The following is a 14,159-nucleotide window of genomic DNA, read 5'->3' as shown; positions in this document are numbered from 1 at the left end:
TGCATCGGCAGGCGGACTCTCAACCACTGCGCCACCAGGGAAGCCCTGGAATATTTATTTTTAAATGTAGCTTCCAAGGGACTTCCAGAATAATTATAGCTGTATAAATCAACATCATAAACCTCCTGGAAAGTATACAAAACAACGAGGAAAGCAATAATAAAACATAAAAACAAATATATAATTTGTGTACGCAAATGTTCATAGCAGCATTATCCACAGAGCCCAAAAGTGGAAACGATCCAAATGTCCATTAAAGAATGAATGGATAGGGCTTCCCTGGTGGCGCAGTGGTTGAGAGTCCGCCTGCCGATGCAGTCCAGGAAGATCCCACATGCCGCAGAGCGGCTGGGCCTGTGAGCCATGGCCACTGAGCCTGCGCGTCCGGAGCCTGTGCTCTGCAACGGGAGAGGCCACGACAGTGAGAGGCCCGCGTACCGTAAAATAAATAAATAATAAATAAACAAAATGGTTAAAAGGTTAAATTTTATGTGATATATATTTACCACAATTAAAAAACCCAACAAATACATAAAAACACTCCATTTTTAGTGAGACCAGGTAACAGATATAATCTGCAGATTCCAAAACATGTCAGGGCAGCTAAAAGCAGTTGGGAATGGACAAAATCCATGTGAGAGTAAGTGAAGAAGAGAAATTTGAAGGGTGGTGAAAAACCCTGACATTAGAGCTCAGAAAATAGCAGGAAAAGTAATTCACTTTCTTAGGTGAAGAGCTCACTTTCAGCTAAAAGGCAATATCATTTCTTTGCAAAAACTCTTGTGGAAATTTGAGTGAGCAAGGCTCTAACCAGAAGCCTTCCTGGACACGGTATGGTCCACAAGAGAAGTATGGGTGGAGGGACTACCCAAAGAGTCACACAGCTAATTCAAATCTTTAGGAGTAGTATGCTTCTGTAGCAACAGAGAAGAGAGAACCTTTGGGCTATAAAACATCAAAAGCCACCTTCACCCACCTCTCTTGCTGTGCATAATCTGCAAGAAGGTGGTTTATGAAAATCTAACTCATTCATTATTAGGCAATAAAAAAAGGTTCTGGCACTCCTGGGTTTCAGCACCAAAAATAAAAAAAGGTAAAAGTCCTGGCACAGAACGATACATATATACTTTTTTTTTTAATGTGGAAACATTACAAACTTATCAGTGGGCAAGTCATACTGACCAGGAGAAAAATAGCTATCAAGAAACAGGAAATTTTAACCAAAATTTTCATCATGAATTCAAGAAATCTTAATGAAGTAATTATATCTCTGGAAGACACCCACAAAGTGGAAAGACGAGAATTCTGGAAAGAGATGATGAGACTATAATAGGAGATAAAATGTGAACAGAAAGAAGTACAGGAAAAAGCAAACCCAACAGAGATGAGGACGACACAGAGGGAACACAGGGAGAACAGACACAGAAGGAAAACACAGTAAGGATCACAGAGTATAAAAATAAGAAAAGTGATATAAAAATTTTAAAGGAGAGAGCATTATACAGGAAACAAGTAAAGAAGCACCAACACAAGCATAATTTAAATCCTTGAAGAAGAAACCCAAAATAATGTCATAACAAATAGTTAAAGATATCCAGGAAAACTTCCCTGAAATAAATGAGGACATGAATGTACACTTTGGAAGAACATACTAAGTACCAGAGAAAATTCATCCGAAAAAGCTGTCAATGAAAAATTAATCAGTCGATCTAAAAAAGAAATGGAAAATTTTATTCGAGCCAAATTTGAGGAGTATAACCCAGGAAGAGCATTTCAGAAAGCTCTGTGAACTGTTTTGCCCAACAGAAGTCAAGGCACAGTTATGTAAGTTTTTTGAGACGGGGGCTATACATCAAACGACGTATTATTGACAGTTTACATAATCCAGATCTAAGTGCCGTGGAAGGAATGTTATCTTTAAGGAATTGTCTTACTGATGCTAGGAGAATGTTGCTCTTCATGGTTGAGCAGGTATTTTTGCCGATGGGGAAGCTTGGTTGATGCATAATGCAGATACATAATGCACAGTGGGGGAAGAGAGGAGGCCAAAGAGCAGGGAAATTTTTTATTTAAATTTTTCTTGTCTTGCCATAAAATATGAATTTTATTCCACAAGCATTTCCTAGGAAAGTTATTGGACTGAAAATATAAATAAAGAATACTTTGGACAGCCAGGAAAAAGACTAAATCATTTATAAAGGAGAAAAAAATCAGGATGGCCCCAGATTTCCCCACAGCAATGTTCAATTCCAAAAGACGTTGGAGGTTTGATTGGAGCCAGATTTCTCTCTTTTTTAAAAATCTATAGGTAACATGGTACTGAATTTTTTTTAATATTTATTTTATTTATTTATTTGGTTGCACCAGGTCTTAGTTGTGGCCGGTGGGTTCCTTAGTTGTGGCATGTGAACTTTTAGTTGCGGCATGCATGTGGGATCTAGTTCCCTGACCAGGGATCAAACCCAGGCCCCCTGCATTGGGAGCAGGGAGTCTTAACCACTGCGTCACCAGGAAAGTCCCCCAGATTTCACTTCTTAAGGTTGTGGCTGGATTTGATAATTCACTGATTACTTAACTCAACAAACATTTAGAAACCATTCAATAAATGTTTGTATATTTGGACAATAGACGTATCATCTGACAACCTATAATTTTCCTGAGGATTAAAATCACATTCTAGGGACGTCCCTGGCAGTCCAGTGGTTGGGACTCTGGGCTTCCACTGCAGTGGGTGCGGGTTCAATCACTGGTAGGGGAAGTAAGATCCTGCATGCTGCACTGTGCTGCCAAAAAAACACAAAAGACATTCTATTAGTTTATATGCCCTTGGGAATTTTAGAAGCTCACAGACTAATAGGAAAGACAAACAGGTAAATTATCACAATACAATTTGATAAGGGTCAAAAATCATGACAGGAACAATAGGAAAGTTGTGTTCAGATGGCAAGAATTTCAGGGAGAGGTGGAGGATGGCCTACTTTAGGGCCAGTTCATTATGAAATTTGACGTTAAATTATAGGTGACAGAAAGTCAATGAAGGGTTTTAACTTTGGGAGTAATAAGGAGAAAGTGTGTGTCTCTCTGTGCTGTGTGTTCACATGTGTAGGGATAGGATTCTTATTGGACCTCAGATGCACAGGGATGAGTTAATCACTTGATAGGTCATGGCATAGTACCATTTTTTTTGGTCCTTTTATTCTCTTTTTATCCTCATATTCATTTTCATTTCCCTTAACTCCTACCATATGTAATCATATTATGTTTAACGATATTTTTTGTTTTATGTGTTCTTACAAAATGTACATGTACTTTTAATTTCTGTAAATGATAGTTTGTCACACAGGTCATCTCTTTAGCGTTTTTTTTTCTTTTTTTTGTTGGTCTTTTTTTTAGTTTTTTTTTAAAGGGCCTTTTTAAAATTTTTATTTATTTATTTTTGGCTGCATTGGGTTTCATTACTGTGCACCAGCTTTCTCTAGTTGCAGTAAGCAGGGTCTATTCTTTGTTGCAGTGCACGGGCTTCTCATTGCCGTGGCTTCTCTTGTTACGGAGCACAGGCTATAGGCGTGCGGGCTTCAGTAGCTGTGGCACGTGGGCTCAGCAGTTGTGGTATGCAGGCTGTAGAGCACAGGCTCATTAGTTGTGGTGCACGGGCTTAGCTGCTCCTCGGCATGTGGGATCATCCCGGACCAGGGCTCGAACCCATGTCCCCTGTATTGGCAGGCAGATTCTTAACAACTGCTCTGCCAGGGAAGTCCTTTAGCATTTTTTTATGTTTATTTATTTTTGGCTGTGTCGGGTCTTAGTTGCGGCACGTGGGATTTTTCGTTGTGGCGCCCAGGCTCTCCATTGAGGCACGCAGGCTTTTCTCTAGTTATGACGTGCAGGCTTAGTTGCCCCTCGGCATGTAGGATCCTAGTTTCCTGACCAGGGACGGAACCACGTCCCCTGCATTGGAAGGTGGATTCTTAACTGCTGGACCACCAAAGAAGTCCCTTTAGCATTTTTTTTTTGTTGTTGTTGTTTTGCGGTACGCGGGCCTCTCACTGTTGTGGCCTCTCCCGTTGCGGAGCACAGGCTCCGGACGCGCAGGCTCAGCGGCCATGGCTCACGGGCACAGCCGCTCCGCGGCATGTGGGATCTTCCCAGACCGGGGCACGAACCCGTGTCCCCTGCATCGGCAGGCGGACCCTCAACCACTGCGCCACCAGGGAAGCCCTAGCATTTTTTTTTTAACTAAACATTATGGTTTTAAAGTATATCTGTATGGCTCTGTGTATATCTAATCTGTTTATTGTAATTGCTATATAAGGGTGTGCATTCATCACATTTTACTATCCACTCTCCAAATGTTGAATGCTCAACTCCTCACTACCATACCAAAAAAAAAAAAAAGCTACAATGAACATCCTTTTATGTGTCCTGTTATACATCTGTATGATAATTCTTAATTTGACTAAATCATTCCAGGCTGCTCTCCAAAGCAGCTACACCGGTCTACATTTTCACCAGTAATGCATGAGGGTAAATTCCCTCACCTTGCTTAAACTTTCTAATATTTGCCAGTTTACTTGGTATAAACTATTTCATTGCTGTTTTCATTTGCATTTCTCTGATTACCAATGACCAGCTTCTAGTCATAAACTCATTAGCTTTTCAAGTTTCCTCTTCTGTAAACATCGTTGGCCCTTTTTTTTTCTTTCTTTTTATCCTTAGCCCATTTTTTCATTGGGGTTGCTGTCTTTTGTAAGAATATTTTAAAATATTCTATATATTAATCCTCAGGTAGGTTTAGACATTACAAATTCTTTTTCCTATTCTTTCCTTTGTTAACATCATTTACAGAAATACTCAGTTTTGATACAATTGCCTTTGCCAATTCTTTTTCCTTACAGTTGAGGCTTCTGTTCTATTTTAAGAAGTCCCATCTGACCCGAAATCACAAATATAGTCTCCTTCGTGTTCTTCTATTAACTTTGTCATTTAGCCTTTCACTTTTAGATCTTTAATCCATCCATAGCCCACTCTTCTATATGGTGTTAGGTGTTGGCCATGCTGCAGGGGCATGCGGAATCTTAGTTCCCCAACCAGGGATCGAACCTGTGCCCCCTGCAGTGGAAGGACAGAGTCTTAACCACTGGACTGCCAGGGAAGTCCCATGACTATCTTGATGATTGGAATGTCAGAACCTCTTCTCTATCACAACCCCATCTTCACTTCTTCAAAATCCCTAAAAGTTGACACATAGAAAGAATTTCATAAACATTTGTGGAAAGAAGGGAGAGAGGAAGAATAGGTGAAGGATCTGGAAAAAAAAACAAAACAGGCCTTTTCTTTCACTTGTAAAACAAAAAAAATCGAAGTTACCAACTTACCTACGTTTGTTCCTGCCAGCCCAGCCCCACCTCCCTGCAAATAAAAATGTTAACTAAGGCATACAGTTGCATTCTGTACTCCCAGTTCCCAGGAAAAGATTGCAAAAAGACACACAATTGGTCATGTTGGCTGCAAAATATATCTCTAAGCCTCCGTGAGTAAAATACTATTTGGACAGTATTTAAAAATTATTTCTTATATGTAATTAATAATACCAACAGAACCCAAAGAATACAAAGACATAAGAATTAAGATTTAGTGAAGAAAGCTTCAAAGAAAAGATTGTGGGAGTTGTTTTATCTTTTTCTGTTGTGACAAATATATATATTATATATATATTTATATTATATATATATATAGTTCTGAATTCTCCACAGCAACATTCAACTCTGTAAACACATTTTGCTCATGCTTCTGCTAAACAACCACAGTTACTTTGAATTCGTTTCTTCAGGATACCCTGGTATTTGTTCTTTTTATAGTATGTAAAATTGCACTGTTAGTGTGGTCCTGATCTTACTCTTTGTAGCTAAGGAAAATAACCATGTTAAGTTTGAGAATGTGTTAACTCCCGTGGGGTGGGGGGGACGAAAAAAAACTAGGCTCAATTAAATTATAAAGTTTTAATATGATATTTTTTTTCTTTATTTTGGCTGCGCTGGGTCTTAGTTGCAGCATGTGGGATCTTTGTTGAGGCATGCGAGATCATTTAATTGCAGCGTGCAGACTTCTTAGGTGCTGCATGTGGACTCTTAGTTGTGGCATGCAGGCGGGATCTAGTTCCGCAACTAGGGATCAAACCCAGGCCCCCTGCATTAGGAGCATGGAGCCTTACCCACTGGACCACCAGGGAAGCCCCTAATATATTTTAGAATGTCATGAATTTTCGAAGCTAGAGCATAAATTATCTGACAACTAGGTCATCTTCCACTATAAATAAACATTATTCCAAAGATTCACCTAACATAAAAACTGTAGGGTAGGTTCTTGAATGCAATGACTTGGCTGGAAAACCCAGATTATCCTTGGAAAGAAATGAGCACCAGCAGAGAAAATAAAGGGTGATTAGCTAGGAAAGGAGTGCTATGAAGGGTATCCTATTATCAGATGAAGGAACAGGCATTTGGTGCCAAATCACCTGTTATTATATGCAGATGTATATACAGTCCAATTGTTTTACACTGTCTCAACCAAAAGATCATTATGGTCATTATTCCCAAGAAGCTAGATTCAAAGACACTTAGAACTGGAAGGGGATTATTGAGATCATCCAGTTCAGTTTGCTCATTTTCCAATAAGGAAACTGAAGATCAGAAATGTGACTTGCTCTCAGTAACCAGATCATGTGCTCCTTTTGAACCCCCTTGCTTCAGCAGCAACTGCACCAAGCATAAGTTATTCAGTAAGTGGTGCTAAATTTGTATTCATGAGCAAAGCATGGGAAGGGTCATTTTCATGGTGCTTATATTCTAGCTGTGCTTTTGGAAGAAGGTTTGTCAACAGAAAGATTTCTAAAACAGGGAGAAGTAAGAATATGATGTAGAATGTGTCACTGGGAAAAACCTTTAAAAAATTTTTATTGTGGAAATTTTAAAAAATTAATGAAAAGAGAATACAATGTATCCCTAACCACCTTAAACAATTATTGACATTCTGCCATTCTTATTACATATGCATTTCCTCCATTTGTTTTTTCTTTTTGCTTTGTTTTGTTTGCCTAGAATATTTTTAAAGCAAAACTGAGACACTGTATCATTTTACCTATAAATATTTCTATATGTATCTCTAGGAGATGAGGATTTTTAAACAACATAACCACAGTAACATTATTATACCCTTAAACAGGCTAACATCTAGTCCAGGAGAAATTTAGTTCTATGAGAGTATTCAAGAATTGATCAAGATCTCAAGTCTTTCAATAAGGTTAAGAATTCAAAAGAGGAGAACTTCAAAACTAAAGATTGCAATCTCATTTTTTCTTGTATTGCTCTGCAAATACAAATCTGGATACTCAGATTCCAGAAGAAGATAAAAATAGTCTATGAATCAAAACCACTAATCATACCCTGTTATTTTTAGTTATGTTTCTTCCTGATATTTTAATTCAAAATCAGTTTAATATATTTAATCACACTTTTTTTTCAGGGAAAAAGTATTTTAGGTTGAGGTAGAAAATTTTGACCAAAAGATAAATTTAAAGCTAAATTAGGGTGGTTGTCAGAGCCTATATCCATGACCTTGGATGAGGTGCTCACTTACTCACTTGGAAAGTCTCGTGTTAATAGTCTATTCTACGACTCAACTATCTGCCTCATAGAGATAGTACAAAAACACCCTCAAATAACTCACACCCGGAAAGGTAAAAAATCACAAAAAATATATAAATGGTAATTGGGTGATAGGTCACATTACCCTCCATACTAAAAGCAGACACTAATAACAGGAATGTTGAGATAGCTTGTAAAAACATCTGGCTCTGCGTAAACTTAGAGTCAAAGTAAAGTACCAGAGTTTTACTTCTGTTGGAATATTTAGAAAGACCCCTCCATACAGAGTAGATGCTCAATAATATTCACTGACTGGATTTAATGCTGGAACCAAACTTTTGCTACATAGCAACTATTAAATTTCTGATTATGTAAAATGCAATGGATATGTATTAGTCTACATCCTGGAACTGAATAGGAGAAAACGTTTTTCTTACACATGCTTTTGCTCTGCACTCAGCACTTTTTCTGCTGTCCCAAACCTATACGTTCATATTCAGGGTTCATGCTGAATCTGTGTTTGTGTGGATGGAGACATCCAGCGTCTCTACTTCACCCCCATCCCCAAATTTCAGGGAAGCCAGAGGACTGTCCACAGAGTGAGTGATAATGGGGGCATTTTCTGGGCATTGATAGAAAGGTACTTACCAACACTTTATTTTTACACTAATTCTTCAGGATAGACAGACAGCCTACTTGGTAAGGATATCAGACCTCTCCAGACAATTCTATTTCATCTTTTCCTGATCTAGAATTCACTAAACCTAAATAGACTTCATATTATCATGTATGCTTCTAATTGCATACCAGCTTATATATAAACACATTCCATCAGTCCACATATTTGTCTACCAGCACACTTTTACTCCCAACAGTAACATGAAAAAAACAATAGCACCTGGCCTGTCTGTGAAGCCTTAGGCTGTATTTTGCAGGAGGGATGATATGGACAAATAAAGTTATATTACCTAGAGCCAAAATCAAACCAACAAACAACAACAACAAAAACTGATGTGGCTTGACTAAGTTTTCCTTATTAGCTATGCTCCTCTCCCAGTCATCTTTGTGAATAGGAACAGTGCCTTCAGTATATTTGCTTTCTTAGAAGAGTTCATCAGAATCACATAAAGAATTTTTTAAAAACATGAGTCCCCAGGACCTTGCAGCCCTTAACACAAATCCCAGAGTGTGAGACCCAAGAATTTATGATCTTAACAATTCCTCAGGTGCTTTTTCTGTGGCCAGCACCAAGAGTGTGTGAGAATCACTGCCCAGAATACCTAAAATAGCACTCTACACATAGTTATTTTATATAAATGTTTGATAACTGAATGAATGAATAAGTCAAGATTGTGGAAATTAGCAAATCCATGTGTTCTAACCACACCCAAGATCTACTGGTTTATGTACCTTCTAAGTGTCTTGCATCTTGCATAGTCTGGCTTAGATAGATACTGACTCAACTCTGATCTGTGTAATCTCACCCCCATTCTACCCTGAGCAGCCAGCAACAATCCCACTTAGCCAAGAAACAGTGATAAGAAAACTGCTTTATTTTTACCCCTTGACTGGTAAGGTAAACAGACTGAAATCATAAACCCTAGCCTCACAGAAATACCTCCTGGCATTCAATGTAACTACTTATTGGTTATCTACTATAGACTTTATATATGTCATGCACAGTATAAGATACAAAATGATTACAAGGCTTGATACATGTCCTTGAATATTTTACATTCAAAGTTGATAAGACAAAAGGATGTGTCACATCCTGTGCTGGGAGCTTTTTGATATCATCTTATTCATTCCTCAGAGCAATTCTATGGAGGGAAAAGTATTATCTCTATGTTAGAGGTGAAGAAATTGAGGCTTAAAGAGGTTAAATACCATCTCAAGGTTGTATATTGGCAGAGTTTGTATCTGAATTTCTCTTCTTTCTGACTCCAGAATTCAAGCTATTGCCCCAAAACTACTATGCACCGTGCAATGGAGATTACTATCCATTCAACATCCACTCCAGAAGTATGTAATAAGCATTTACTATACACTAGGTCCTGGCATAGATGCAGATCACACAGGGTCTCTGTCTTCATACAATTTCCAGTTTAATTGGAAAGGCAGACATTTAACAGGAAACACAACAAGGATTATAAGGGAGAACTAGAACTATAAGGATGTTATACAGGAACCTGTAACCAGGAACTTATTTTGGTCTAAGGATTCAGGAAGTAACTGAATCCATGTAAACCTAGGAACTCCACTTCCTAGCTGCACAGTTTGGGGAAAATGACAGTTCCTTATTTGCAAAATAATGACAACACCAGTTACAGGTTTTGTGAGGGTTAAGAGATACAATGTATACGGGCTTCCCTGGTGGTGCAGTGGTTAAGAATCTGACTGCTAATGCAGGGGACACGGGTTCGAGCCCTGGTCCGGGAAGATCCCACGTGCTGCGGAGCAACTAAGCCCGTGCGCCACAACTACTGAGCCTGTGCTCTAGAGCCTGAGAGCCACAACTACTGAAGCCCACATGCCTAGAGCCCATGCTCCACAAGAAGAGAAGCCACCGCAATGAGAAGCCCGTGCACCGCAATGAAGAGTAGCCCCCGCTCACCACAGCTAGAGAAAGCCCACGCGCAGCAACGAAGACCCAATGCAGCCAAAAATAAATATATAAATAAATAAATATATTTAAAAAACCAGAAAGAGACACAATGTATGTAAAGCACAGAACCTGACAAAAAAATACTCAATAATCATTAATTAGCAGTTATTTAAAATATTCATTCATATTTAAGAATATACAAAAGCAGGGGTAAAACAGAGAGAAAAGAGCAGTAGAGGGAGAAGGAAAATGCAGGGCAAAGGCCCTAAGGCAAGAGGGGCAAAGCATCACATAACTTGGTTTAAGATCCAGTCCTGCTGGCTAGAAAGTAGAGAGCTCTGCCAGAGAAAGCTGGAAAGGCAGGTGGGGGACCACAGCAAGCCTTCAGGTAAAGATTTTTATCTTTATACAGAGGCAACTGAAGCAATTAAAGGAACTTAAGACAAGGAAGAAACTTGTTGAGATTCAAATTTTAAAAGATTACCCCAAGGGAGGGTGGAGCAAATTTGTTTCCATTTTCTTATTGTACATATATACATATATATAATTTCCAACTAGCTTGCACATGCAGCTTTTGTAATTTAAAAAATAATAAGATCAGTGATGAAAATGTTACCTTGATTGTGGTAATAGTTTCATTTGACTACAGATGACTAAGGAATAATATACATTACACTGTATTCCATGTGCGATGCCAAGAAAATTCACCAATTTTACCTAGACTACATAATATCCCAGTGTACATTCATCCAAAGGCTCCTCTTGCCCCTGGGGTAGATCCAGACTCAGTTTAGAAGGCTCTTTGCAGTCTGGTCTCTGATCACCTCTGCAGTTTTGCTTTTTACTTCTACTTCTTTTCGCTTTAAGCAACAGAGCTACCAAGATACTTTCTTTTTTTTAAAGATTTTTTTGATGTGGACCATATTTAAAGTCTTTATTGAATCTGTTACAATATGACTTCTGTTTTATGTTTTGGTTTTTAGGCCACGAGGCATGTGGGAGCTTAGCTCCCCCACCAAGGATCAAACCCACACCCCCTGCACTGGAAGGTGAAGTCTTAACCACTGGACCACCAGGGAAGTCGTCCAAGATACTTTAAAATCCTCAAACATGCCATGTTCCCTTGGGTTTAGGGGTGTCTTTCCATATGATGCTTCCTCTGCCTGCACCATTCTTCACCCTTCTCTATATGCAAGCCAGCTGCCTCTCTTTCCCCAAACACTGTCCCACCAAATACTGCAATTACCTCCCCCATCACAGACACACACTCACTCTTAACATACACCCATATATGTAGCTAATTCCTATAAAATGTTAGGATCCATCTTCCCTGACCAGCCCTCTCTGCATATTTGGTTTAGGTGTCCATTCTTCTGGCTCACATGGTACCTTTTAATTCCCTCATCAGAGCATTTATCACCATTAGTTATAATTGCTTGTAATTTTTTTAAACTCACCCCTTTCTCATCCCACTTGATTATACACTCCCTGAGAGCAGGAGTTTAGACTGTCTTATTTGTTGAAGGAAAAAAGAAAAGTTAAGTATAACATATATAAAGTTAAATGTCCCATACTAAAATTAAAGCAAATAATACAGATTTATGATATACATCATGACATTTACAAATAGCAAATACAGTTTGAGTAATGTATTAAGAATTCCCCCCCCCCCCAAAATAAAAAATGCTTATAGGGCTTCCCTGGTGGCGCAGTGGTTGAAAGTCCGCCTGCCGATCCAGGGGACACGGGTTTGTGCCCCGGTCTGGGAAGATCCCACATGCCGCGGAGCAGCTAGGCCCGTGAGCCATGGCCGCTGAGCTTGCGCGTCTGGAGCCTGTGCTCCGCAACGGGAGAGGCCACAACAGTTAGAGGCCTGCGTACCGAAAAAAAAAAAAAAAAAAGAATTCCCATTCCATTTATTTTCTGCGATCCACTTCAAAAAAGGTAAATTCTTCCCCTGACATTAGGTCATCTCTGTGACCTAATAAAGTTCTATGCAATACTTATTAGCAAGACTGATGCCAATTCTTTAAAGCAAAAATTCCCTCTAGGCTGATTTTTTTTTTTTTTTTTTTTGGTGGGGGGGGGCCACACCTCACGGCATGCAGAACTTCCCTGACCAAGGATCGAACCGGCGCCCCCTGCAGTGGAAGTGTGGAGTCTTAACCACTGGACCACCAGGGAAGTCCCCTCTAGGCTGATTTAAGGAAACTTTCTTCTAATACAAGGCAACAATAGTTATGATTTGTTAACAATGCACTTCATCCTAATAAGCCCTTAAACTCTTAACTAGTACCATGGGCTGGCTGACCAGCCCAGAAGTCACACTGCTAGAGAACAGGCAACAGGCTGTTGCTCATTGTTTTTTTCTTCCACTGTTCCTGGAAAAAACTTAACTTTTGCAAATTTGGGTGCTGAACAAAAAGTAATAATAAAAATCTTGAGCCCAAATTTTCTTTCATTCTTCGACTTTATATAAAGGTCAAAATGTTAAGCAAATAACTAGAACTTATATTTGCATGGTACCACGTAAGCGTAAATACTTTCTCACTAACTCCTCATTTCATAACATTGATAAAGTTGGATAATTAATGCATTGCTGAATTGTTGATTCAATTTGAATTTTAAGGAGAGTGACTGGGGATTTCACTCTAAATCAGTAATCTAGTTACTTTAGTGTTTTTAATTGTATCAGACCAAATTACTGATGATTTATTACTTAATGATTTTAAGCAACTGTATTTCTTGCTTTTGGTGTTAATCTTTTAACAATGGATAGTATTTGTTCATGCTTATTCTTTCTGTGCTTTTTAAAGAATCACTTTAAATCACCTTCTGTCATTGAGTTGAGGGAGATTTCACCAGCAATGGTCATGCAGCATAACGCTCTACCAGCAAGAAAAGAGCCTGATCTAGTTAACAGCATCAGTCACTGTACCTGAAGGTCACAGAGCAAGTGATGAAGAGATACAGTCCTTGAGTGAAGGGTCAGAGAAAGTATGCAAAGAACCTTCCAGACTGCATCAGCTTTGAAGTTAGACCTAAGTTCAAAACACCAACTCTAGCACTGATTAGCATTGTGAGCTTAAAGCAAGCCCCTTATCCTTCTTGAGCCCAGTTTTATGATCCGCATTGCAATTTGCCACGTAAAATGATATGTGTAAAGGACCCAGAACAGTGCTGGCCAGCAAGCATGTGATAATTTGCAGCTATAACAGTGTAGAAGAAGTTAATGCAGCACTAACAGTCCAGTGAGAACCACAGAACTGATGTGTTCAGTTGCTGCCAGGGGCTCCTAAGGCCTAACTTCTTGGTTTGCTGCAGCCTGGCTAACCCCTCAAGATTAAAAGAAACTTCTCTGGCATCAGAAAAGGCTCCCTTCCTGTTAGTGGTCTCCAGAAAGGGCATCTTCTCAGGCAGATTGTAGAGATCAAAAGGAGACTTTAATGTGGAAGAACTTTAGAACTAAGATCTATGGCTCCACTTCATTGCAGCCAGCATAGGGTGACCAACAATCCCACTTTGCCCTGGACTGAGAAGTTTTTTGGATCATGGGACCTTCGGTACTAACACCACGAAAGTCTCATGCAAACTGAGATGATTCATTATCCTAGCATTTTCCAAGGTTGGGCAGGTGGCCTGGTAACATGTAGCCTAATAGGTGGTACTATTTTATTAATCATGATTAACACTTTCCAATTAAAAATCTCATACAGGTAATAATGAATACTGAAGAGTTTCATTTCACTGCAATTTACCCAGTCTGTTAAATACTTTGAGAAGCTTTTTCTCAATTCTCTTTCAATCACTATTCCTCTTTTCTTTTCTTCCTATCAAGACAGTGCCCTATAAAGTTAACAATGGTCCAATCCCTCGAGTATTGTGCTTACTATTAATTCCCATTTGAAGCA

Source organism: Aethalodelphis obliquidens, unplaced genomic scaffold (assembly GCF_003676395.1).
Source record: "Aethalodelphis obliquidens isolate GAN/ISIS:26980383/991018 unplaced genomic scaffold, ASM367639v1 scaffold55, whole genome shotgun sequence".
NCBI lineage: Eukaryota > Metazoa > Chordata > Mammalia > Artiodactyla > Delphinidae > Aethalodelphis > Aethalodelphis obliquidens.
This window is presented reverse-complemented; position numbering follows the sequence as displayed.